This window comes from Electrophorus electricus, chromosome 13 (assembly GCF_041902795.1).
Source record: "Electrophorus electricus isolate QZ-2024a chromosome 13, ASM4190279v1, whole genome shotgun sequence".
NCBI classification, from domain to species: domain Eukaryota; kingdom Metazoa; phylum Chordata; class Actinopteri; order Gymnotiformes; family Gymnotidae; genus Electrophorus; species Electrophorus electricus.
Window position 1 is genome coordinate 26,852,989 of NC_137509.1, and position 25,715 is coordinate 26,878,703.

General features: G+C 35.6%; 21 pseudogenes; all 21 read left to right on the forward strand.

The window, feature by feature from the left end:
- The first annotated feature begins 2,495 nt into the window (after positions 1–2,495).
- Positions 2,496–2,616, forward strand: LOC145646077 (5S ribosomal RNA; annotated as a pseudogene).
- Positions 2,617–4,321: 1,705 nt separating this feature from the next.
- Positions 4,322–4,442, forward strand: LOC145645546 (5S ribosomal RNA; annotated as a pseudogene).
- Positions 4,443–5,234: 792 nt separating this feature from the next.
- LOC145645222 (5S ribosomal RNA) lies at positions 5,235–5,355 on the forward strand (annotated as a pseudogene).
- A 792-nt stretch (positions 5,356–6,147) lies between these two features.
- Positions 6,148–6,268, forward strand: LOC145646239 (5S ribosomal RNA; annotated as a pseudogene).
- Positions 6,269–7,061: 793 nt separating this feature from the next.
- On the forward strand, positions 7,062–7,182 carry LOC145645223 (5S ribosomal RNA; annotated as a pseudogene).
- Positions 7,183–7,974: 792 nt separating this feature from the next.
- On the forward strand, positions 7,975–8,095 carry LOC145645547 (5S ribosomal RNA; annotated as a pseudogene).
- A 793-nt stretch (positions 8,096–8,888) lies between these two features.
- On the forward strand, positions 8,889–9,009 carry LOC145645932 (5S ribosomal RNA; annotated as a pseudogene).
- A 1,704-nt stretch (positions 9,010–10,713) lies between these two features.
- LOC145645224 (5S ribosomal RNA) lies at positions 10,714–10,834 on the forward strand (annotated as a pseudogene).
- Positions 10,835–11,626: 792 nt separating this feature from the next.
- Positions 11,627–11,747, forward strand: LOC145645548 (5S ribosomal RNA; annotated as a pseudogene).
- A 793-nt stretch (positions 11,748–12,540) lies between these two features.
- LOC145645933 (5S ribosomal RNA) lies at positions 12,541–12,661 on the forward strand (annotated as a pseudogene).
- Positions 12,662–14,365: 1,704 nt separating this feature from the next.
- LOC145645549 (5S ribosomal RNA) lies at positions 14,366–14,486 on the forward strand (annotated as a pseudogene).
- Positions 14,487–15,279: 793 nt separating this feature from the next.
- On the forward strand, positions 15,280–15,400 carry LOC145645225 (5S ribosomal RNA; annotated as a pseudogene).
- A 792-nt stretch (positions 15,401–16,192) lies between these two features.
- LOC145645550 (5S ribosomal RNA) lies at positions 16,193–16,313 on the forward strand (annotated as a pseudogene).
- Positions 16,314–17,106: 793 nt separating this feature from the next.
- Positions 17,107–17,227, forward strand: LOC145645552 (5S ribosomal RNA; annotated as a pseudogene).
- Positions 17,228–18,020: 793 nt separating this feature from the next.
- On the forward strand, positions 18,021–18,141 carry LOC145645934 (5S ribosomal RNA; annotated as a pseudogene).
- Positions 18,142–19,845: 1,704 nt separating this feature from the next.
- Positions 19,846–19,966, forward strand: LOC145645553 (5S ribosomal RNA; annotated as a pseudogene).
- Positions 19,967–20,759: 793 nt separating this feature from the next.
- On the forward strand, positions 20,760–20,880 carry LOC145645227 (5S ribosomal RNA; annotated as a pseudogene).
- A 793-nt stretch (positions 20,881–21,673) lies between these two features.
- LOC145645228 (5S ribosomal RNA) lies at positions 21,674–21,794 on the forward strand (annotated as a pseudogene).
- A 792-nt stretch (positions 21,795–22,586) lies between these two features.
- On the forward strand, positions 22,587–22,707 carry LOC145645554 (5S ribosomal RNA; annotated as a pseudogene).
- Positions 22,708–23,500: 793 nt separating this feature from the next.
- Positions 23,501–23,621, forward strand: LOC145645229 (5S ribosomal RNA; annotated as a pseudogene).
- Positions 23,622–24,413: 792 nt separating this feature from the next.
- On the forward strand, positions 24,414–24,534 carry LOC145645230 (5S ribosomal RNA; annotated as a pseudogene).
- Positions 24,535–25,715: the final 1,181 nt, after the last annotated feature.

Consider the following 25,715-nt stretch of genomic DNA (forward strand, 5'->3'; position numbering starts at 1 on the left):
CACTTTCATTTACTCTCCAACTCGCATGCCTGAATGTGAAGTGCAGTGATTCATCAAAAAACTATCTTTTAGCACCTTGGACTATGAGATGCTGTAAGCTTCTCTTGCATCACTTTAATTTACTTTCAAGATGACATGCTAGGATGTGAAGTGCAGTGATTAATTAAAAAAACCTATCTGTTAGCACCTGGGAATAGCAGATGCTGTAAGTTTTTCTTGCATCACTTTAATTTAATATGCAACTGACATGCTTGTAAGTGAAGTGTACAGATTAAATAGAAATCTATTAGTACCAGGGAATAGCAGGTGCTGTAAGATTTTATTGCATCCCTTAAATTTATGTTCAAGCTATCAAGCTCAAATTTGAAGTGCAGTGAATAATTAAATCAAACTATCTGTTAGCACCTGGGAATAGCAGATGCTGTAAGTTTTTATTGCATCACTTTAATTTACTCTCCAACTGACATGCTTGAATGTGAAGTGCAGTGATTAATAAAAAAACTGTCTGTTAGTGCCTCCGAATACCAGATGTTGTAAGCTTTTATTGCATCATTTTAATTTACTTTCAAGATAACATTCTAGAATGTCAAGTGCAGGGATTAATAAAAAAATGTCAGATTGGTCTTTGATCATATTTTCTATGATTATGCAATTTGAGTAAGTGTTTAAGGTTTACGTCCATGCCAGCTTCAGCACGCCTCCAATCTCATCTGAACTTGGAAGCTAAGCAAGTTTGTGCCTGGATAGTACTGAGGTGGGACCCTACCTAGGAATACCATGTGCTGTAAGCTTTTCTTGCATCACTTTAATTTACTTTCAAGCTGACATGCTCAAATGTGAAGTGCAGTGATTAATAAAAAACCTATCTGTTAGCACCTGGGAATAGCAGATGCTGTAAGTTTTTTTTGCATCACTTTCATTTACTCTCCAACTCACATGCCTGAATGTGAAGTGCAGTGATTCATCAAAAAACTATCTTTTAGCACCTTGGACTACGAACTGCTGTAAGCTTCTCTTGCATCACATTAATTTACTTTCAAGATGACATGCTAGGATGTGAAGTGCAGTGATTAATTAAAAAAACCTATCTGTTAGCACCTGGGAATAGCAGATGCTGTAAGTTTTTCTTGCATCACTTTAATTTAATATGCAAATGACATGCTTGTAAGTGAAGTGTACAGATTAAATAGAAATCTATTAGTACCAGGGAATAGCAGGTGCTGTAAGATTTTATTGCATCCCTTAAATTTATGTTCAAGCTATCAAGCTCAAATTTGAAGTGCAGTGAATAATTAAATCAAACTATCTGTTAGCACCTGGGAATAGCAGATGCTGTAAGTTTTTATTGCATCACTTTAATTTACTCTCCAACTGACATGCTTGAATGTGAAGTGCAGTGATTAATAAAAAAACTGTCTGTTAGTGCCTCCGAATACCAGATGTTGTAAGCTTTTATTGCATCATTTTAATTTACTTTCAAGATAACATTCTAGAATGTCAAGTGCAGGGATTAATAAAAAAATGTCAGATTGGTCTTTGATCATATTTTCTATGATTATGCAATTTGAGTAAGTGTTTAAGGTTTACGTCCATGCCAGCTTCAGCACGCCTCCAATCTCATCTGAACTTGGAAGCTAAGCAAGTTTGTGCCTGGATAGTACTGAGGTGGGACCCTACCTAGGAATACCATGTGCTGTAAGCTTTTCTTGCATCACTTTAATTTACTTTCAAGCTGACATTCTCAAATGTGAAGTGCAGTGATTAATAAAAAAAACTATCTGTTAGCACCTGGGAATAGCAGTTGCTGTAAGTTTTTTTTGCATCACTTTCATTTACTCTCCAACTCGCATGCCTGAATGTGAAGTGCAGTGATTCATCAAAAAACTATCTTTTAGCACCTTGGACTATGAGATGCTGTAAGCTTCTCTTGCATCACTTTAATTTACTTTCAAGATGACATGCTAGGATGTGAAGTGCAGTGATTAATTAAAAAAACCTATCTGTTAGCACCTGGGAATAGCAGATGCTGTAAGTTTTTCTTGCATCACTTTAATTTAATATGCAACTGACATGCTTGTAAGTGAAGTGTACAGATTAAATAGAAATCTATTAGTACCAGGGAATAGCAGGTGCTGTAAGATTTTATTGCATCCCTTAAATTTATGTTCAAGCTATCAAGCTCAAATTTGAAGTGCAGTGAATAATTAAATCAAACTATCTGTTAGCACCTGGGAATAGCAGATGCTGTAAGTTTTTATTGCATCACTTTAATTTACTCTCCAACTGACATGCTTGAATGTGAAGTGCAGTGATTAATAAAAAAACTGTCTGTTAGTGCCTCCGAATACCAGATGTTGTAAGCTTTTTTTGCATCATTTTAATTTACTTTCAAGATAACATTCTGGAATGTCAAGTGCAGGGATTAATAAAAAAAAATGTCAGATTGGTCTTTGATCATATTTTCTATGATTATGCAATTTGAGTAAGTGTTTAAGGTTTACGTCCATACCAGCTTCAGCACGCCTCCAATCTCATCTGAACTTGGAAGCTAAGCAAGTTTGTGCCTGGATAGTACTGAGGTGGGACCCTACCTAGGAATACCATGTGCTGTAAGCTTTTCTTGCATCACTTTAATTTACTTTCAAGCTGACATGCTCAAATGTGAAGTGCAGTGATTAATAAAAAACCTATCTGTTAGCACCTGGGAATAGCAGATGCTGTAAGTTTTTTTTGCATCACTTTCATTTACTCTCCAACTCACATGCCTGAATGTGAAGTGCAGTGATTCATCAAAAAACTATCTTTTAGCACCTTGGACTACGAACTGCTGTAAGCTTCTCTTGCATCACATTAATTTACTTTCAAGATGACATGCTAGGATGTGAAGTGCAGTGATTAATTAAAAAAAACTATCTGTTAGCACCTGGGAATAGCAGATGCTGTAAGTTTTTCTTGCATCACTTTAATTTAATATGCAAATGACATGCTTGTAAGTGAAGTGTACAGATTAAATAGAAATCTATTAGTACCAGGGAATAGCAGGTGCTGTAAGATTTTATTGCATCCCTTAAATTTATGTTCAAGCTATCAAGCTCAAATTTGAAGTGCAGTGAATAATTAAATCAAACTATCTGTTAGCACCTGGGAATAGCAGATGCTGTAAGTTTTTATTGCATCACTTTAATTTACTCTCCAACTGACATGCTTGAATGTGAAGTGCAGTGATTAATAAAAAAACTGTCTGTTAGTGCCTCCGAATACCAGATGTTGTAAGCTTTTATTGCATCATTTTAATTTACTTTCAAGATAACATTCTAGAATGTCAAGTGCAGGGATTAATAAAAAAAATGTCAGATTGGTCTTTGATCATATTTTCTATGATTATGCAATTTGAGTAAGTGTTTAAGGTTTACGTCCATGCCAGCTTCAGCACGCCTCCAATCTCATCTGAACTTGAAAGCTAAGCAAGTTTGTGCCTGGATAGTACTGAGGTGGGACCCTACCTAGGAATACCATGTGCTGTAAGCTTTTCTTGCATCACTTTAATTTACTTTCAAGCTGACATTCTCAAATGTGAAGTGCAGTGATTAATAAAAAAAACTATCTGTTAGCACCTGGGAATAGCAGTTGCTGTAAGTTTTTTTTGCATCACTTTCATTTACTCTCCAACTCGCATGCCTGAATGTGAAGTGCAGTGATTCATCAAAAAACTATCTTTTAGCACCTTGGACTATGAGATGCTGTAAGCTTCTCTTGCATCACTTTAATTTACTTTCAAGATGACATGCTAGGATGTGAAGTGCAGTGATTAATTAAAAAAACCTATCTGTTAGCACCTGGGAATAGCAGATGCTGTAAGTTTTTCTTGCATCACTTTAATTTAATATGCAACTGACATGCTTGTAAGTGAAGTGTACAGATTAAATAGAAATCTATTAGTACCAGGGAATAGCAGGTGCTGTAAGATTTTATTGCATCCCTTAAATTTATGTTCAAGCTATCAAGCTCAAATTTGAAGTGCAGTGAATAATTAAATCAAACTATCTGTTAGCACCTGGGAATAGCAGATGCTGTAAGTTTTTCTTGCATCACTTTAATTTAATATGCAACTGACATGCTTGAATGTGAAGTGCAGTGATTAATAAAAAAACTGTCTGTTAGTGCCTCCGAATACCAGATGTTGTAAGCTTTTATTGCATCATTTTAATTTACTTTCAAGATAACATTCTAGAATGTCAAGTGCAGGGATTAATAAAAAAAAATGTCAGATTGGTCTTTGATCATATTTTCTATGATTATGCAATTTGAGTAAGTGTTTAAGGTTTACGTCCATACCAGCTTCAGCACGCCTCCAATCTCATCTGAACTTGGAAGCTAAGCAAGCTTGTGCCTGGATAGTACTGAGGTGGGACCCTACCTAGGAATACCATGTGCTGTAAGCTTTTCTTGCATCACTTTAATTTACTTTCAAGCTGACATTCTCAAATGTGAAGTGCAGTGATTAATAAAAAAAACTATCTGTTAGCACCTGGGAATAGCAGGTGCTGTAAGTTTTTTTTGCATCACTTTCATTTACTCTCCAACTCACATGCCTGAATGTGAAGTGCAGTGATTCATCAAAAAACTATCTTTTAGCACCTTGGACTATGAGATGCTGTAAGCTTCTCTTGCATCACTTTAATTTACTTTCAAGATGACATGCTAGGATGTGAAGTGCAGTGATTAATTAAAAAAACCTATCTGTTAGCACCTGGGAATAGCAGATGCTGTAAATTTTTCTTGCATCACTTTAATTTAATATGCAACTGACATGCTTGTAAGTGAAGTGTACAGATTAAATAGAAATCTATTAGTACCAGGGAATAGCAGGTGCTGTAAGATTTTATTGCATCCCTTAAATTTATGTTCAAGCTATCAAGCTCAAATTTGAAGTGCAGTGAATAATTAAATCAAACTATCTGTTAGCACCTGGGAATAGCAGATGCTGTAAGTTTTTATTGCATCACTTTAATTTACTCTCCAACTGACATGCTTGAATGTGAAGTGCAGTGATTAATAAAAAAACTGTCTGTTAGTGCCTCCGAATACCAGATGTTGTAAGCTTTTTTTGCATCATTTTAATTTACTTTCAAGATAACATTCTAGAATGTCAAGTGCAGGGATTAATAAAAAAAATGTCAGATTGGTCTTTGATCATATTTTCTATGATTATGCAATTTGAGTAAGTGTGTAAGGTTTACGGCCATACCAGCTTCAGCACGCCTCCAATCTCATCTGAACTTGGAAGCTAAGCAAGTTTGTGCCTGGATAGTACTGAGGTGGGACCCTACCTAGGAATACCATGTGCTGTAAGCTTTTCTTGCATCACTTTAATTTACTTTCAAGCTGACATGCTCAAATGTGAAGTGCAGTGATTAATAAAAAACCTATCTGTTAGCACCTGGGAATAGCAGATGCTGTAAGTTTTTTTTGCATCACTTTCATTTACTCTCCAACTCACATGCCTGAATGTGAAGTGCAGTGATTCATCAAAAAACTATCTTTTAGCACCTTGGACTACGAACTGCTGTAAGCTTCTCTTGCATCACATTAATTTACTTTCAAGATGACATGCTAGGATGTGAAGTGCAGTGATTAATTAAAAAAAACTATCTGTTAGCACCTGGGAATAGCAGATGCTGTAAGTTTTTCTTGCATCACTTTAATTTAATATGCAACTGACATGCTTGTAAGTGAAGTGTACAGATTAAATAGAAATCTATTAGTACCAGGGAATAGCAGGTGCTGTAAGATTTTATTGCATCCCTTAAATTTATGTTCAAGCTATCAAGCTCAAATTTGAAGTGCAGTGAATAATTAAATCAAACTATCTGTTAGCACCTGGGAATAGCAGATGCTGTAAGTTTTTATTGCATCACTTTAATTTACTCTCCAACTGACATGCTTGAATGTGAAGTGCAGTGATTAATAAAAAAACTGTCTGTTAGTGCCTCCGAATACCAGATGTTGTAAGCTTTTATTGCATCATTTTAATTTACTTTCAAGATAACATTCTAGAATGTCAAGTGCAGGGATTAATAAAAAAAAATGTCAGATTGGTCTTTGATCATATTTTCTATGATTATGCAATTTGAGTAAGTGTTTAAGGTTTACGTCCATACCAGCTTCAGCACGCCTCCAATCTCATCTGAACTTGGAAGCTAAGCAAGCTTGTGCCTGCATAGTACTGAGGTGGGACCCTACCTAGGAATACCATGTGCTGTAAGCTTTTCTTGCATCACTTTAATTTACTTTCAAGCTGACATTCTCAAATGTGAAGTGCAGTGATTAATAAAAAAAACTATCTGTTAGCACCTGGGAATAGCAGTTGCTGTAAGTTTTTTTTGCATCACTTTCATTTACTCTCCAACTCACATGCCTGAATGTGAAGTGCAGTGATTCATCAAAAAACTATCTTTTAGCACCTTGGACTATGAGATGCTGTAAGCTTCTCTTGCATCACTTTAATTTACTTTCAAGATGACATGCTAGGACGTGAAGTGCAGTGATTAATTAAAAAAATCTATCTGTTAGCACCTGGGAATAGCAGATGCTGTAAGTTTTTCTTGCATCACTTTAATTTAATATGCAACTGACATGCTTGTAAGTGAAGTGTACAGATTAAATAGAAATCTATTAGTACCAGGGAATAGCAGGTGCTGTAAGATTTTATTGCATCCCTTAAATTTATGTTCAAGCTATCAAGCTCAAATTTGAAGTGCAGTGAATAATTAAATCAAACTATCTGTTAGCACCTGGGAATAGCAGATGCTGTAAGTTTTTATTGCATCACTTTAGTTTACTCTCCAACTGACATGCTTGAATGTGAAGTGCAGTGATTAATAAAAAAACTGTCTGTTAGTGCCTCCGAATACCAGATGTTGTAAGCTTTTATTGCATCATTTTAATTTACTTTCAAGATAACATTCTAGAATGTCAAGTGCAGGGATTAATAAAAAAAAATGTCAGATTGGTCTTTGATCATATTTTCTATGATTAGGCAATTTGAGTAAGTGTTTAAGGTTTACGGCCATACCAGCTTCAGCACGCCTCCAATCTCATCTGAACTTGGAAGCTAAGCAAGTTTGTGCCTGGATAGTACTGAGGTGGGACCCTACCTAGGAATACCATGTGCTGTAAGCTTTTCTTGCATCACTTTAATTTACTTTCAAGCTGACATGCTCAAATGTGAAGTGCAGTGATTAATAAAAAACCTATCTGTTAGCACCTGGGAATAGCAGATGCTGTAAGTTTTTTTTGCATCACTTTCATTTACTCTCCAACTCACATGCCTGAATGTGAAGTGCAGTGATTCATCAAAAAACTATCTTTTAGCACCTTGGACTACGAACTGCTGTAAGCTTCTCTTGCATCACATTAATTTACTTTCAAGATGACATGCTAGGATGTGAAGTGCAGTGATTAATTAAAAAAAACTATCTGTTAGCACCTGGGAATAGCAGATGCTGTAAGTTTTTCTTGCATCACTTTAATTTAATATGCAACTGACATGCTTGTAAGTGAAGTGTACAGATTAAATAGAAATCTATTAGTACCAGGGAATAGCAGGTGCTGTAAGATTTTATTGCATCCCTTAAATTTATGTTCAAGCTATCAAGCTCAAATTTGAAGTGCAGTGAATAATTAAATCAAACTATCTGTTAGCACCTGGGAATAGCAGATGCTGTAAGTTTTTCTTGCATCACTTTAATTTAATATGCAACTGACATGCTTGAATGTGAAGTGCAGTGATTAATAAAAAAACTGTCTGTTAGTGCCTCCGAATACCAGATGTTGTAAGCTTTTATTGCATCATTTTAATTTACTTTCAAGATAACATTCTAGAATGTCAAGTGCAGGGATTAATAAAAAAAAATGTCAGATTGGTCTTTGATCATATTTTCTATGATTATGCAATTTGAGTAAGTGTTTAAGGTTTACGTCCATACCAGCTTCAGCACGCCTCCAATCTCATCTGAACTTGGAAGCTAAGCAAGCTTGTGCCTGGATAGTACTGAGGTGGGACCCTACCTAGGAATACCATGTGCTGTAAGCTTTTCTTGCATCACTTTAATTTACTTTCAAGCTGACATTCTCAAATGTGAAGTGCAGTGATTAATAAAAAAAACTATCTGTTAGCACCTGGGAATAGCAGTTGCTGTAAGTTTTTTTTGCATCACTTTCATTTACTCTCCAACTCACATGCCTGAATGTGAAGTGCAGTGATTCATCAAAAAACTATCTTTTAGCACCTTGGACTATGAGATGCTGTAAGCTTCTCTTGCATCACTTTAATTTACTTTCAAGATGACATGCTAGGACGTGAAGTGCAGTGATTAATTAAAAAAATCTATCTGTTAGCACCTGGGAATAGCAGATGCTGTAAGTTTTTCTTGCATCACTTTAATTTAATATGCAACTGACATGCTTGTAAGTGAAGTGTACAGCTTAAATAGAAATCTATTAGTACCAGGGAATAGCAGGTGCTGTAAGATTTTATTGCATCCCTTAAATTTATGTTCAAGCTATCAAGCTCAAATTTGAAGTGCAGTGAATAATTAAATCAAACTATCTGTTAGCACCTGGGAATAGCAGATGCTGTAAGTTTTTATTGCATCACTTTAATTTACTCTCCAACTGACATGCTTGAATGTGAAGTGCAGTGATTAATAAAAAAACTGTCTGTTAGTGCCTCCGAATACCAGATGTTGTAAGCTTTTATTGCATCATTTTAATTTACTTTCAAGATAACATTCTAGAATGTCAAGTGCAGGGATTAATAAAAAAAAATGTCAGATTGGTCTTTGATCATATTTTCTATGATTAGGCAATTTGAGTAAGTGTTTAAGGTATACGGCCATACCAGCTTCAGCACGCCTCCAATCTCATCTGAACTTGGAAGCTAAGCAAGTTTGTGCCTGGATAGTACTGAGGTGGGACCCTACCTAGGAATACCATGTGCTGTAAGCTTTTCTTGCATCAATTTAATTTACTTTCAAGCTGACATGCTCAAATGTGAAGTGCAGTGATTAATAAAAAACCTATCTGTTAGCACCTGGGAATAGCAGATGCTGTAAGTTTTTTTTGCATCACTTTCATTTACTCTCCAACTCACATGCCTGAATGTGAAGTGCAGTGATTCATCAAAAAACTATCTTTTAGCACCTTGGACTACGAACTGCTGTAAGCTTCTCTTGCATCACATTAATTTACTTTCAAGATGACATGCTAGGATGTGAAGTGCAGTGATTAAATAAAAAAAACTATCTGTTAGCACCTGGGAATAGCAGATGCTGTAAGTTTTTCTTGCATCACTTTAATTTAATATGCAACTGACATGCTTGTAAGTGAAGTGTACAGATTAAATAGAAATCTATTAGTACCAGGGAATAGCAGGTGCTGTAAGATTTTATTGCATCCCTTAAATTTATGTTCAAGCTATCAAGCTCAAATTTGAAGTGCAGTGAATAATTAAATCAAACTATCTGTTAGCACCTGGGAATAGCAGATGCTGTAAGTTTTTATTGCATCACTTTAATTTACTCTCCAACTGACATGCTTGAATGTGAAGTGCAGTGATTAATAAAAAAACTGTCTGTTAGTGCCTCCGAATACCAGATGTTGTAAGCTTTTATTGCATCATTTTAATTTACTTTCAAGATAACATTCTAGAATGTCAAGTGCAGGGATTAATAAAAAAAATGTCAGATTGGTCTTTGATCATATTTTCTATGATTATGCAATTTGAGTAAGTGTTTAAGGTTTACGTCCATGCCAGCTTCAGCACGCCTCCAATCTCATCTGAACTTGGAAGCTAAGCAAGTTTGTGCCTGGATAGTACTGAGGTGGGACCCTACCTAGGAATACCATGTGCTGTAAGCTTTTCTTGCATCACTTTAATTTACTTTCAAGCTGACATGCTCAAATGTGAAGTGCAGTGATTAATAAAAAACCTATCTGTTAGCACCTGGGAATAGCAGATGCTGTAAGTTTTTTTTGCATCACTTTCATGTACTCTCCAACTCACATGCCTGAATGTGAACTGCAGTGATTCATCAAAAAACTATCTTTTAGCACCTTGGACTACGAGCTGCTGTAAGCTTCTCTTGCATCACTTTAATTTACTTTCAAGATGACATGCTAGGATGTGAAGTGCAGTGATTAATTAAAAAAACCTATCTGTTAGCACCTGGGAATAGCAGAAGCTGTAAATTTTTCTTGCATCACTTTAATTTAATATGCAACTGACATGCTTGTAAGTGAAGTGTACAGATTAAATAGAAATCTATTAGTACCAGGGAATAGCAGGTGCTGTAAGATTTTATTGCATCCCTTAAATTTATGTTCAAGCTATCAAGCTCAAATTTGAAGTGCAGTGAATAATTAAATCAAACTATCTGTTAGCACCTGGGAATAGCAGATGCTGTAAGTTTTTATTGCATCACTTTAATTTACTCTCCAACTGACATGCTTGAATGTGAAGTGCAGTGATTAATAAAAAAACTGTCTGTTAGTGCCTCCGAATACCAGATGTTGTAAGCTTTTTTTGCATCATTTTAATTTACTTTCAAGATAACATTCTAGAATGTCAAGTGCAGGGATTAATAAAAAAAAATGTCAGATTGGTCTTTGATCATATTTTCTATGATTAGGCAATTTGAGTAAGTGTTTAAGGTTTACGGCCATACCAGCTTCAGCACGCCTCCAATCTCATCTGAACTTGGAAGCTAAGCAAGTTTGTGCCTGGATAGTACTGAGGTGGGACCCTACCTAGGAATACCATGTGCTGTAAGCTTTTCTTGCATCACTTTAATTTACTTTCAAGCTGACATGCTCAAATGTGAAGTGCAGTGATTAATAAAAAACCTATCTGTTAGCACCTGGGAATAGCAGATGCTGTAAGTTTTTTTTGCATCACTTTCATTTACTCTCCAACTCACATGCCTGAATGTGAAGTGCAGTGATTCATCAAAAAACTATCTTTTAGCACCTTGGACTACGAACTGCTGTAAGCTTCTCTTGCATCACATTAATTTACTTTCAAGATGACATGCTAGGATGTGAAGTGCAGTGATTAATTAAAAAAAACTATCTGTTAGCACCTGGGAATAGCAGATGCTGTAAGTTTTTCTTGCATCACTTTAATTTAATATGCAACTGACATGCTTGTAAGTGAAGTGTACAGATTAAATAGAAATCTATTAGTACCAGGGAATAGCAGGTGCTGTAAGATTTTATTGCATCCCTTAAATTTATGTTCAAGCTATCAAGCTCAAATTTGAAGTGCAGTGAATAATTAAATCAAACTATCTGTTAGCACCTGGGAATAGCAGATGCTGTAAGTTTTTCTTGCATCACTTTAATTTAATATGCAACTGACATGCTTGAATGTGAAGTGCAGTGATTAATAAAAAAACTGTCTGTTAGTGCCTCCGAATACCAGATGTTGTAAGCTTTTATTGCATCATTTTAATTTACTTTCAAGATAACATTCTAGAATGTCAAGTGCAGGGATTAATAAAAAAAAATGTCAGATTGGTCTTTGATCATATTTTCTATGATTATGCAATTTGAGTAAGTGTTTAAGGTTTACGTCCATACCAGCTTCAGCACGCCTCCAATCTCATCTGAACTTGGAAGCTAAGCAAGCTTGTGCCTGGATAGTACTGAGGTGGGACCCTACCTAGGAATACCATGTGCTGTAAGCTTTTCTTGCATCACTTTAATTTACTTTCAAGCTGACATTCTCAAATGTGAAGTGCAGTGATTAATAAAAAAAACTATCTGTTAGCACCTGGGAATAGCAGTTGCTGTAAGTTTTTTTTGCATCACTTTCATTTACTCTCCAACTCACATGCCTGAATGTGAAGTGCAGTGATTCATCAAAAAACTATCTTTTAGCACCTTGGACTATGAGATGCTGTAAGCTTCTCTTGCATCACTTTAATTTACTTTCAAGATGACATGCTAGGACGTGAAGTGCAGTGATTAATTAAAAAAATCTATCTGTTAGCACCTGGGAATAGCAGATGCTGTAAGTTTTTCTTGCATCACTTTAATTTAATATGCAACTGACATGCTTGTAAGTGAAGTGTACAGCTTAAATAGAAATCTATTAGTACCAGGGAATAGCAGGTGCTGTAAGATTTTATTGCATCCCTTAAATTTATGTTCAAGCTATCAAGCTCAAATTTGAAGTGCAGTGAATAATTAAATCAAACTATCTGTTAGCACCTGGGAATAGCAGATGCTGTAAGTTTTTATTGCATCACTTTAATTTACTCTCCAACTGACATGCTTGAATGTGAAGTGCAGTGATTAATAAAAAAACTGTCTGTTAGTGCCTCCGAATACCAGATGTTGTAAGCTTTTATTGCATCATTTTAATTTACTTTCAAGATAACATTCTAGAATGTCAAGTGCAGGGATTAATAAAAAAAAATGTCAGATTGGTCTTTGATCATATTTTCTATGATTAGGCAATTTGAGTAAGTGTTTAAGGTATACGGCCATACCAGCTTCAGCACGCCTCCAATCTCATCTGAACTTGGAAGCTAAGCAAGTTTGTGCCTGGATAGTACTGAGGTGGGACCCTACCTAGGAATACCATGTGCTGTAAGCTTTTCTTGCATCACTTTAATTTACTTTCAAGCTGACATGCTCAAATGTGAAGTGCAGTGATTAATAAAAAACCTATCTGTTAGCACCTGGGAATAGCAGATGCTGTAAGTTTTTTTTGCATCACTTTCATTTACTCTCCAACTCACATGCCTGAATGTGAAGTGCAGTGATTCATCAAAAAACTATCTTTTAGCACCTTGGACTACGAACTGCTGTAAGCTTCTCTTGCATCACATTAATTTACTTTCAAGATGACATGCTAGGATGTGAAGTGCAGTGATTAATTAAAAAAAACTATCTGTTAGCACCTGGGAATAGCAGATGCTGTAAGTTTTTCTTGCATCACTTTAATTTAATATGCAACTGACATGCTTGTAAGTGAAGTGTACAGATTAAATAGAAATCTATTAGTACCAGGGAATAGCAGGTGCTGTAAGATTTTATTGCATCCCTTAAATTTATGTTCAAGCTATCAAGCTCAAATTTGAAGTGCAGTGAATAATTAAATCAAACTATCTGTTAGCACCTGGGAATAGCAGATGCTGTAAGTTTTTATTGCATCACTTTAATTTACTCTCCAACTGACATGCTTGAATGTGAAGTGCAGTGATTAATAAAAAAACTGTCTGTTAGTGCCTCCGAATACCAGATGTTGTAAGCTTTTATTGCATCATTTTAATTTACTTTCAAGATAACATTCTAGAATGTCAAGTGCAGGGATTAATAAAAAAAATGTCAGATTGGTCTTTGATCATATTTTCTATGATTATGCAATTTGAGTAAGTGTTTAAGGTTTACGTCCATGCCAGCTTCAGCACGCCTCCAATCTCATCTGAACTTGGAAGCTAAGCAAGTTTGTGCCTGGATAGTACTGAGGTGGGACCCTACCTAGGAATACCATGTGCTGTAAGCTTTTCTTGCATCACTTTAATTTACTTTCAAGCTGACATGCTCAAATGTGAAGTGCAGTGATTAATAAAAAACCTATCTGTTAGCACCTGGGAATAGCAGATGCTGTAAGTTTTTTTTGCATCACTTTCATGTACTCTCCAACTCACATGCCTGAATGTGAAGTGCAGTGATTCATCAAAAAACTATCTTTTAGCACCTTGGACTACGAGCTGCTGTAAGCTTCTCTTGCATCACTTTAATTTACTTTCAAGATGACATGCTAGGATGTGAAGTGCAGTGATTAATTAAAAAAACCTATCTGTTAGCACCTGGGAATAGCAGAAGCTGTAAATTTTTCTTGCATCACTTTAATTTAATATGCAACTGACATGCTTGTAAGTGAAGTGTACAGATTAAATAGAAATCTATTAGTACCAGGGAATAGCAGGTGCTGTAAGATTTTATTGCATCCCTTAAATTTATGTTCAAGCTATCAAGCTCAAATTTGAAGTGCAGTGAATAATTAAATCAAACTATCTGTTAGCACCTGGGAATAGCAGATGCTGTAAGTTTTTATTGCATCACTTTAATTTACTCTCCAACTGACATGCTTGAATGTGAAGTGCAGTGATTAATAAAAAAACTGTCTGTTAGTGCCTCCGAATACCAGATGTTGTAAGCTTTTTTTGCATCATTTTAATTTACTTTCAAGATAACATTCTAGAATGTCAAGTGCAGGGATTAATAAAAAAAAATGTCAGATTGGTCTTTGATCATATTTTCTATGATTATGCAATTTGAGTAAGTGTTTAAGGTTTACGTCCATACCAGCTTCAGCACGCCTCCAATCTCATCTGAACTTGGAAGCTAAGCAAGCTTGTGCCTGGATAGTACTGAGGTGGGACCCTACCTAGGAATACCATGTGCTGTAAGCTTTTCTTGCATCACTTTAATTTACTTTCAAGCTGACATGCTCAAATGTGAAGTGCAGTGATTAATAAAAAAAACTATCTGTTAGCACCTGGGAATAGCAGGTGCTGTAAGTTTTTTTTGCATCACTTTCATTTACTCTCCAACTCACATGCCTGAATGTGAAGTGCAGTGATTCATCAAAAAACTATCTTTTAGCACCTTGGACTATGAGATGCTGTAAGCTTCTCTTGCATCACTTTAATTTACTTTCAAGATGACATGCTAGGATGTGAAGTGCAGTGATTAATTAAAAAAACCTATCTGTTAGCACCTGGGAATAGCAGATGCTGTAAGTTTTTCTTGCATCACTTTAATTTAATATGCAACTGACATGCTTGTAAGTGAAGTGTACAGATTAAATAGAAATCTATTAGTACCAGGGAATAGCAGGTGCTGTAAGATTTTATTGCATCCCTTAAATTTATGTTCAAGCTATCAAGCTCAAATTTGAAGTGCAGTGAATAATTAAATCAAACTATCTGTTAGCACCTGGGAATAGCAGATGCTGTAAGTTTTTATTGCATCACTTTAATTTACTCTCCAACTGACATGCTTGAATGTGAAGTGCAGTGATTAATAAAAAAACTGTCTGTTAGTGCCTCCGAATACCAGATGTTGTAAGCTTTTATTGCATCATTTTAATTTACTTTCAAGATAACATTCTAGAATGTCAAGTGCAGGGATTAATAAAAAAAAATGTCAGATTGGTCTTTGATCATATTTTCTATGATTAGGCAATTTGAGTAAGTGTTTAAGGTTTACGGCCATACCAGCTTCAGCACGCCTCCAATCTCATCTGAACTTGGAAGCTAAGCAAGTTTGTGCCTGGATAGTACTGAGGTGGGACCCTACCTAGGAATACCATGTGCTGTAAGCTTTTCTTGCATCACTTTAATTTACTTTCAAGCTGACATGCTCAAATGTGAAGTGCAGTGATTAATAAAAAACCTATCTGTTAGCACCTGGGAATAGCAGATGCTGTAACTTTTTTTTGCATCACTTTCATTTACTCTCCAACTCACATGCCTGAATGTGAAGTGCAGTGATTCATCAAAAAACTATCTTTTAGCACCTTGGACTATGAACTGCTGTAAGCTTCTCTTGCATCACATTAATTTACTTTCAAGATGACATGCTAGGATGTGAAGTGCAGTGATTAATTAAAAAAACCTATCTGTTAGCACCTGGGAATAGCAGAAGCTGTAAATTTTTCTTGCATCACTTTAATTTAATATGCAACTGACATGCTTGTAAGTGAAGTGTACAGATTAAATAGAAATCTATTAGTACCAGGGAATAGCAGGTGCTGTAAGATTTTATTGCATCCCTTAAATTTATGTTCAAGCTATCAAGCTCAAATTTGAAGTGCAGTGAATAATTAAATCAAACTATCTGTTAGCACCTGGGAATAGCAGATACTGTAAGTTTTTATTGCATCACTTTAATTTACTCTCCAACTGACATGCTTGAATGTGAAGTGCAGTGATTAATAAAAAAACTGTCTGTTAGTGCCTCCGAATACCAGATGTTGTAAGCTTTTTTTGCATCATTTTAATTTACTTTCAAGATAACATTCTAGAATGTCAAGTGCAGGGATTAATAAAAAAAAATGTCAGATTGGTCTTTGATCATATTTTCTATGATTATGCAATTTGAGTAAGTGTTTAAGGTTTACGTCCATACCAGCTTCAGCACGCCTCCAATCTCATCTGAACTTGGAAGCTAAGCAAGCTTGTGCCTGGATAGTACTGAGGTGGGACCCTACCTAGGAATACCATGTGCTGTAAGCTTTTCTTGCATCACTTTAATTTACTTTCAAGCTGACATGCTCAAATGTGAAGTGCAGTGATTAATAAAAAAAACTATCTGTTAGCACCTGGGAATAGCAGGTGCTGTAAGTTTTTTTTGCATCACTTTCATTTACTCTCCAACTCACATGCCTGAATGTGAAGTGCAGTGATTCATCAAAAAACTATCTTTTAGCACCTTGGACTATGAGATGCTGTAAGCTTCTCTTGCATCACTTTAATTTACTTTCAAGATGACATGCTAGGATGTGAAGTGCAGTGATTAATTAAAAAAACCTATCTGTTAGCACCTGGGAATAGCAGATGCTGTAAGTTTTTCTTGCATCACTTTAATTTAATATGCAACTGACATGCTTGTAAGTGAAGTGTACAGATTAAATAGAAATCTATTAGTACCAGGGAATAGCAGGTGCTGTAAGATTTTATTGCATCCCTTAAATTTATGTTCAAGCTATCAAGCTCAAATTTGAAGTGCAGTGAATAATTAAATCAAACTATCTGTTAGCACCTGGGAATAGCAGATGCTGTAAGTTTTTCTTGCATCACTTTAATTTAATATGCAACTGACATGCTTGAATGTGAAGTGCAGTGATTAATAAAAAAACTGTCTGTTAGTGCCTCCGAATACCAGATGTTGTAAGCTTTTATTGCATCATTTTAATTTACTTTCAAGATAACATTCTAGAATGTCAAGTGCAGGGATTAATAAAAAAAAATGTCAGATTGGTCTTTGATCATATTTTCTATGATTATGCAATTTGAGTAAGTGTTTAAGGTTTACGTCCATACCAGCTTCAGCACGCCTCCAATCTCATCTGAACTTGGAAGCTAAGCAAGCTTGTGCCTGGATAGTACTGAGGTGGGACCCTACCTAGGAATACCATGTGCTGTAAGCTTTTCTTGCATCACTTTAATTTACTTTCAAGCTGACATTCTCAAATGTGAAGTGCAGTGATTAATAAAAAAAACTATCTGTTAGCACCTGGGAATAGCAGTTGCTGTAAGTTTTTTTTGCATCACTTTCATTTACTCTCCAACTCACATGCCTGAATGTGAAGTGCAGTGATTCATCAAAAAACTATCTTTTAGCACCTTGGACTATGAGATGCTGTAAGCTTCTCTTGCATCACTTTAATTTACTTTCAAGATGACATGCTAGGACGTGAAGTGCAGTGATTAATTAAAAAAATCTATCTGTTAGCACCTGGGAATAGCAGATGCTGTAAGTTTTTCTTGCATCACTTTAATTTAATATGCAACTGACATGCTTGTAAGTGAAGTGTACAGCTTAAATAGAAATCTATTAGTACCAGGGAATAGCAGGTGCTGTAAGATTTTATTGCATCCCTTAAATTTATGTTCAAGCTATCAAGCTCAAATTTGAAGTGCAGTGAATAATTAAATCAAACTATCTGTTAGCACCTGGGAATAGCAGATGCTGTAAGTTTTTATTGCATCACTTTAATTTACTCTCCAACTGACATGCTTGAATGTGAAGTGCAGTGATTAATAAAAAAACTGTCTGTTAGTGCCTCCGAATACCAGATGTTGTAAGCTTTTATTGCATCATTTTAATTTACTTTCAAGATAACATTCTAGAATGTCAAGTGCAGGGATTAATAAAAAAAAATGTCAGATTGGTCTTTGAAAATATTTTCTATGATTAGGCAATTTGAGTAAGTGTTTAAGGTATACGGCCATACCAGCTTCAGCACGCCTCCAATCTCATCTGAACTTGGAAGCTAAGCAAGTTTGTGCCTGGATAGTACTGAGGTGGGACCCTACCTAGGAATACCATGTGCTGTAAGCTTTTCTTGCATCACTTTAATTTACTTTCAAGCTGACATGCTCAAATGTGAAGTGCAGTGATTAATAAAAAACCTATCTGTTAGCACCTGGGAATAGCAGATGCTGTAAGTTTTTTTTGCATCACTTTCATTTACTCTCCAACTCACATGCCTGAATGTGAAGTGCAGTGATTCATCAAAAAACTATCTTTTAGCACCTTGGACTACGAACTGCTGTAAGCTTCTCTTGCATCACATTAATTTACTTTCAAGATGACATGCTAGGATGTGAAGTGCAGTGATTAATTAAAAAAAACTATCTGTTAGCACCTGGGAATAGCAGATGCTGTAAGTTTTTCTTGCATCACTTTAATTTAATATGCAACTGACATGCTTGTAAGTGAAGTGTACAGATTAAATAGAAATCTATTAGTACCAGGGAATAGCAGGTGCTGTAAGATTTTATTGCATCCCTTAAATTTATGTTCAAGCTATCAAGCTCAAATTTGAAGTGCAGTGAATAATTAAATCAAACTATCTGTTAGCACCTGGGAATAGCAGATGCTGTAAGTTTTTATTGCATCACTTTAATTTACTCTCCAACTGACATGCTTGAATGTGAAGTGCAGTGATTAATAAAAAAACTGTCTGTTAGTGCCTCCGAATACCAGATGTTGTAAGCTTTTATTGCATCATTTTAATTTACTTTCAAGATAACATTCTAGAATGTCAAGTGCAGGGATTAATAAAAAAAATGTCAGATTGGTCTTTGATCATATTTTTTATGATTATGCAATTTGAGTAAGTGTTTAAGGTTTACGTCCATGCCAGCTTCAGCACGCCTCCAATCTCATCTGAACTTGGAAGCTAAGCAAGTTTGTGCCTGGATAGTACTGAGGTGGGACCCTACCTAGGAATACCATGTGCTGTAAGCTTTTCTTGCATCACTTTAATTTACTTTCAAGCTGACATGCTCAAATGTGAAGTGCAGTGATTAATAAAAAACCTATCTGTTAGCACCTGGGAATAGCAGATGCTGTAAGTTTTTTTTGCATCACTTTCATGTACTCTCCAACTCACATGCCTGAATGTGAAGTGCAGTGATTCATCAAAAAACTATCTTTTAGCACCTTGGACTACGAGCTGCTGTAAGCTTCTCTTGCATCACTTTAATTTACTTTCAAGATGACATGCTAGGATGTGAAGTGCAGTGATTAATTAAAAAAACCTATCTGTTAGCACCTGGGAATAGCAGAAGCTGTAAATTTTTCTTGCATCACTTTAATTTAATATGCAACTGACATGCTTGTAAGTGAAGTGTACAGATTAAATAGAAATCTATTAGTACCAGGGAATAGCAGGTGCTGTAAGATTTTATTGCATCCCTTAAATTTATGTTCAAGCTATCAAGCTCAAATTTGAAGTGCAGTGAAAAATTAAATCAAACTATCTGTTAGCACCTGGGAATAGCAGATGCTGTAAGTTTTTATTGCATCACTTTAATTTACTCTCCAACTGACATGCTTGAATGTGAAGTGCAGTGATTAATAAAAAAACTGTCTGTTAGTGCCTCCGAATACCAGATGTTGTAAGCTTTTTTTGCATCATTTTAATTTACTTTCAAGATAACATTCTAGAATGTCAAGTGCAGGGATTAATAAAAAAAAATGTCAGATTGGTCTTTGATCATATTTTCTATGATTATGCAATTTGAGTAAGTGTTTAAGGTTTACGTCCATACCAGCTTCAGCACGCCTCCAATCTCATCTGAACTTGGAAGCTAAGCAAGCTTGTGCCTGGATAGTACTGAGGTGGGACCCTACCTAGGAATACCATGTGCTGTAAGCTTTTCTTGCATCACTTTAATTTACTTTCAAGCTGACATGCTCAAATGTGAAGTGCAGTGATTAATAAAAAAAACTATCTGTTAGCACCTGGGAATAGCAGGTGCTGTAAGTTTTTTTTGCATCACTTTCATTTACTCTCCAACTCACATGCCTGAATGTGAAGTGCAGTGATTCATCAAAAAACTATCTTTTAGCACCTTGGACTATGAGATGCTGTAAGCTTCTCTTGCATCACTTTAATTTACTTTCAAGATGACATGCTAGGATGTGAAGTGCAGTGATTAATTAAAAAAACCTATCTGTTAGCACCTGGGAATAGCAGATGCTGTAAGTTTTTCTTGCATCACTTTAATTTAATATGCAACTGACATGCTTGTAAGTGAAGTGTACAGATTAAATAGAAATCTATTAGTACCAGGGAATAGCAGGTGCTGTAAGATTTTATTGCATCCCTTAAATTTATGTTCAAGCTATCAAGCTCAAATTTGAAGTGCAGTGAATAATTAAATCAAACTATCTGTTAGCACCTGGGAATAGCAGATGCTGTAAGTTTTTATTGCATCACTTTAATTTACTCTCCAACTGACATGCTTGAATGTGAAGTGCAGTGATTAATAAAAAAACTGTCTGTTAGTGCCTCCGAATACCAGATGTTGTAAGCTTTTATTGCATCATTTTAATTTACTTTCAAGATAACATTCTAGAATGTCAAGTGCAGGGATTAATGAAAAAAAATGTCAGATTGGTCTTTGATCATATTTTCTATGATTAGGCAATTTGAGTAAGTGTTTAAGGTTTACGGCCATACCAGCTTCAGCACGCCTCCAATCTCATCTGAACTTGGAAGCTAAGCAAGTTTGTGCCTGGATAGTACTGAGGTGGGACCCTACCTAGGAATACCATGTGCTGTAAGCTTTTCTTGCATCACTTTAATTTACTTTCAAGCTGACATGCTCAAATGTGAAGTGCAGTGATTAATAAAAAACCTATCTGTTAGCACCTGGGAATAGCAGATGCTGTAACTTTTTTTTGCATCACTTTCATTTACTCTCCAACTCACATGCCTGAATGTGAAGTGCAGTGATTCATCAAAAAACTATCTTTTAGCACCTTGGACTATGAACTGCTGTAAGCTTCTCTTGCATCACATTAATTTACTTTCAAGATGACATGCTAGGATGTGAAGTGCAGTGATTAATTAAAAAAAAACTATCTGTTAGCACCTGGGAATAGCAGATGCTGTAAGTTTTTCTTGCATCACTTTAATTTAATATGCAACTGACATGCTTGTAAGTGAAGTGTACAGATTAAATAGAAATCTATTAGTACCAGGGAATAGCAGGTGCTGTAAGATTTTATTGCATCCCTTAAATTTATGTTCAAGCTATCAAGCTCAAATTTGAAGTGCAGTGAATAATTAAATCAAACTATCTGTTAGCACCTGGGAATAGCAGATGCTGTATGTTTTTATTGCATCACTTTAATTTACTCTCCAACTGACATGCTTGAATGTGAAGTGCAGTGATTAATAAAAAAACTGTCTGTTAGTGCCTCCGAATACCAGATGTTGTAAGCTTTTATTGCATCATTTTAATTTACTTTCAAGATAACATTCTAGAATGTCAAGTGCAGGGATTAATAAAAAAAAATGTCAGATTGGTCTTTGATCATATTTTCTATGATTAGGCAATTTGAGTAAGTGTTTAAGGTTTACGGCCATACCAGCTTCAGCACGCCTCCAATCTCATCTGAACTTGGAAGCTAAGCAAGTTTGTGCCTGGATAGTACTGAGGTGGGACCCTACCTAGGAATACCATGTGCTGTAAGCTTTTCTTGCATCACTTTAATTTACTTTCAAGCTGACATGCTCAAATGTGAAGTGCAGTGATTAATAAAAAACCTATCTGTTAGCACCTGGGAATAGCAGATGCTGTAAGTTTTTTTTGCATCACTTTCATTTACTCTCCAACTCACATGCCTGAATGTGAAGTGCAGTGATTCATCAAAAAACTATCTTTTAGCACCTTGGACTACGAACTGCTGTAAGCTTCTCTTGCATCACATTAATTTACTTTCAAGATGACATGCTAGGATGTGAAGTGCAGTGATTAATTAAAAAAACCTATCTGTTAGCACCTGGGAATAGCAGAAGCTGTAAATTTTTCTTGCATCACTTTAATTTAATATGCAACTGACATGCTTGTAAGTGAAGTGTACAGATTAAATAGAAATCTATTAGTACCAGGGAATAGCAGGTGCTGTAAGATTTTATTGCATCCCTTAAATTTATGTTCAAGCTATCAAGCTCAAATTTGAAGTGCAGTGAATAATTAAATCAAACTATCTGTTAGCACCTGGGAATAGCAGATGCTGTAAGTTTTTATTGCATCACTTTAATTTACTCTCCAACTGACATGCTTGAATGTGAAGTGCAGTGATTAATAAAAAAACTGTCTGTTAGTGCCTCCGAATACCAGATGTTGTAAGCTTTTTTTGCATCATTTTAATTTACTTTCAAGATAACATTCTAGAATGTCAAGTGCAGGGATTAATAAAAAAAAATGTCAGATTGGTCTTTGATCATATTTTCTATGATTATGCAATTTGAGTAAGTGTTTAAGGTTTACGTCCATACCAGCTTCAGCACGCCTCCAATCTCATCTGAACTTGGAAGCTAAGCAAGCTTGTGCCTGGATAGTACTGAGGTGGGACCCTACCTAGGAATACCATGTGCTGTAAGCTTTTCTTGCATCACTTTAATTTACTTTCAAGCTGACATGCTCAAATGTGAAGTGCAGTGATTAATAAAAAAAACTATCTGTTAGCACCTGGGAATAGCAGGTGCTGTAAGTTTTTTTTGCATCACTTTCATTTACTCTCCAACTCACATGCCTGAATGTGAAGTGCAGTGATTCATCAAAAAACTATCTTTTAGCACCTTGGACTATGAGATGCTGTAAGCTTCTCTTGCATCACTTTAATTTACTTTCAAGATGACATGCTAGGATGTGAAGTGCAGTGATTAATTAAAAAAACCTATCTGTTAGCACCTGGGAATAGCAGATGCTGTAAGTTTTTCTTGCATCACTTTAATTTAATATGCAACTGACATGCTTGTAAGTGAAGTGTACAGATTAAATAGAAATCTATTAGTACCAGGGAATAGCAGGTGCTGTAAGATTTTATTGCATCCCTTAAATTTATGTTCAAGCTATCAAGCTCAAATTTGAAGTGCAGTGAATAATTAAATCAAACTATCTGTTAGCACCTGGGAATAGCAGATGCTGTAAGTTTTTATTGCATCACTTTAATTTACTCTCCAACTGACATGCTTGAATGTGAAGTGCAGTGATTAATAAAAAAACTGTCTGTTAGTGCCTCCGAATACCAGATGTTGTAAGCTTTTATTGCATCATTTTAATTTACTTTCAAGATAACATTCTAGAATGTCAAGTGCAGGGATTAATAAAAAAAAATGTCAGATTGGTCTTTGATCATATTTTCTATGATTAGGCAATTTGAGTAAGTGTTTAAGGTTTACGGCCATACCAGCTTCAGCACGCCTCCAATCTCATCTGAACTTGGAAGCTAAGCAAGTTTGTGCCTGGATAGTACTGAGGTGGGACCCTACCTAGGAATACCATGTGCTGTAAGCTTTTCTTGCATCACTTTAATTTACTTTCAAGCTGACATGCTCAAATGTGAAGTGCAGTGATTAATAAAAAACCTATCTGTTAGCACCTGGGAATAGCAGATGCTGTAACTTTTTTTTGCATCACTTTCATTTACTCTCCAACTCACATGCCTGAATGTGAAGTGCAGTGATTCATCAAAAAACTATCTTTTAGCACCTTGGACTATGAACTGCTGTAAGCTTCTCTTGCATCACATTAATTTACTTTCAAGATGACATGCTAGGATGTGAAGTGCAGTGATTAATTAAAAAAACCTATCTGTTAGCACCTGGGAATAGCAGATGCTGTAAGTTTTTCTTGCATCACTTTAATTTAATATGCAACTGACATGCTTGTAAGTGAAGTGTACAGATTAAATAGAAATCTATTAGTACCAGGGAATAGCAGGTGCTGTAAGATTTTATTGCATCCCTTAAATTTATGTTCAAGCTATCAAGCTCAAATTTGAAGTGCAGTGAATAATTAAATCAAACTATCTGTTAGCACCTGGGAATAGCAGATGCTGTATGTTTTTATTGCATCACTTTAATTTACTCTCCAACTGACATGCTTGAATGTGAAGTGCAGTGATTAATAAAAAAACTGTCTGTTAGTGCCTCCGAATACCAGATGTTGTAAGCTTTTATTGCATCATTTTAATTTACTTTCAAGATAACATTCTAGAATGTCAAGTGCAGGGATTAATAAAAAAAAATGTCAGATTGGTCTTTGATCATATTTTCTATGATTAGGCAATTTGAGTAAGTGTTTAAGGTTTACGGCCATACCAGCTTCAGCACGCCTCCAATCTCATCTGAACTTGGAAGCTAAGCAAGTTTGTGCCTGGATAGTACTGAGGTGGGACCCTACCTAGGAATACCATGTGCTGTAAGCTTTTCTTGCATCACTTTAATTTACTTTCAAGCTGACATGCTCAAATGTGAAGTGCAGTGATTAATAAAAAACCTATCTGTTAGCACCTGGGAATAGCAGATGCTGTAAGTTTTTTTTGCATGACTTTCATTTACTCTCCAACTCACATGCCTGAATGTGAAGTGCAGTGATTCATCAAAAAACTATCTTTTAGCACCTTGGACTACGAACTGCTGTAAGCTTCTCTTGCATCACATTAATTTACTTTCAAGATGACATGCTAGGATGTGAAGTGCAGTGATTAATTAAAAAAAACTATCTGTTAGCACCTGGGAATAGCAGATGCTGTAAGTTTTTCTTGCATCACTTTAATTTAATATGCAACTGACATACTTGTAAGTGAAGTGTACAGATTAAATAGAAATCTATTAGTACCAGGGAATAGCAGGTGCTGTAAGATTTTATTGCATCCCTTAAATTTATGTTCAAGCTATCAAGCTCAAATTTGAAGTGCAGTGAATAATTAAATCAAACTATCTGTTAGCACCTGGGAATAGCAGATGCTGTAAGTTTTTATTGCATCACTTTAATTTACTCTCCAACTGACATGCTTGAATGTGAAGTGCAGTGATTAATAAAAAAACTGTCTGTTAGTGCCTCCGAATACCAGATGTTGTAAGCTTTTATTGCATCATTTTAATTTACTTTCAAGATAACATTCTAGAATGTCAAGTGCAGGGATTAATAAAAAAAATGTCAGATTGGTCTTTGATCATATTTTCTATGATTATGCAATTTGAGTAAGTGTTTAAGGTTTACGTCCATGCCAGCTTCAGCACGCCTCCAATCTCATCTGAACTTGGAAGCTAAGCAAGTTTGTGCCTGGATAGTACTGAGGTGGGACCCTACCTAGGAATACCATGTGCTGTAAGCTTTTCTTGCATCACTTTAATTTACTTTCAAGCTGACATGCTCAAATGTGAAGTGCAGTGATTAATAAAAAACCTATCTGTTAGCACCTGGGAATAGCAGATGCTGTAAGTTTTTTTTGCATCACTTTCATTTACTCTCCAACTCACATGCCTGAATGTGAAGTGCAGTGATTCATCAAAAAACTATCTTTTAGCACCTTGGACTACGAGCTGCTGTAAGCTTCTCTTGCATCACTTTAATTTACTTTCAAGATGACATGCTAGGATGTGA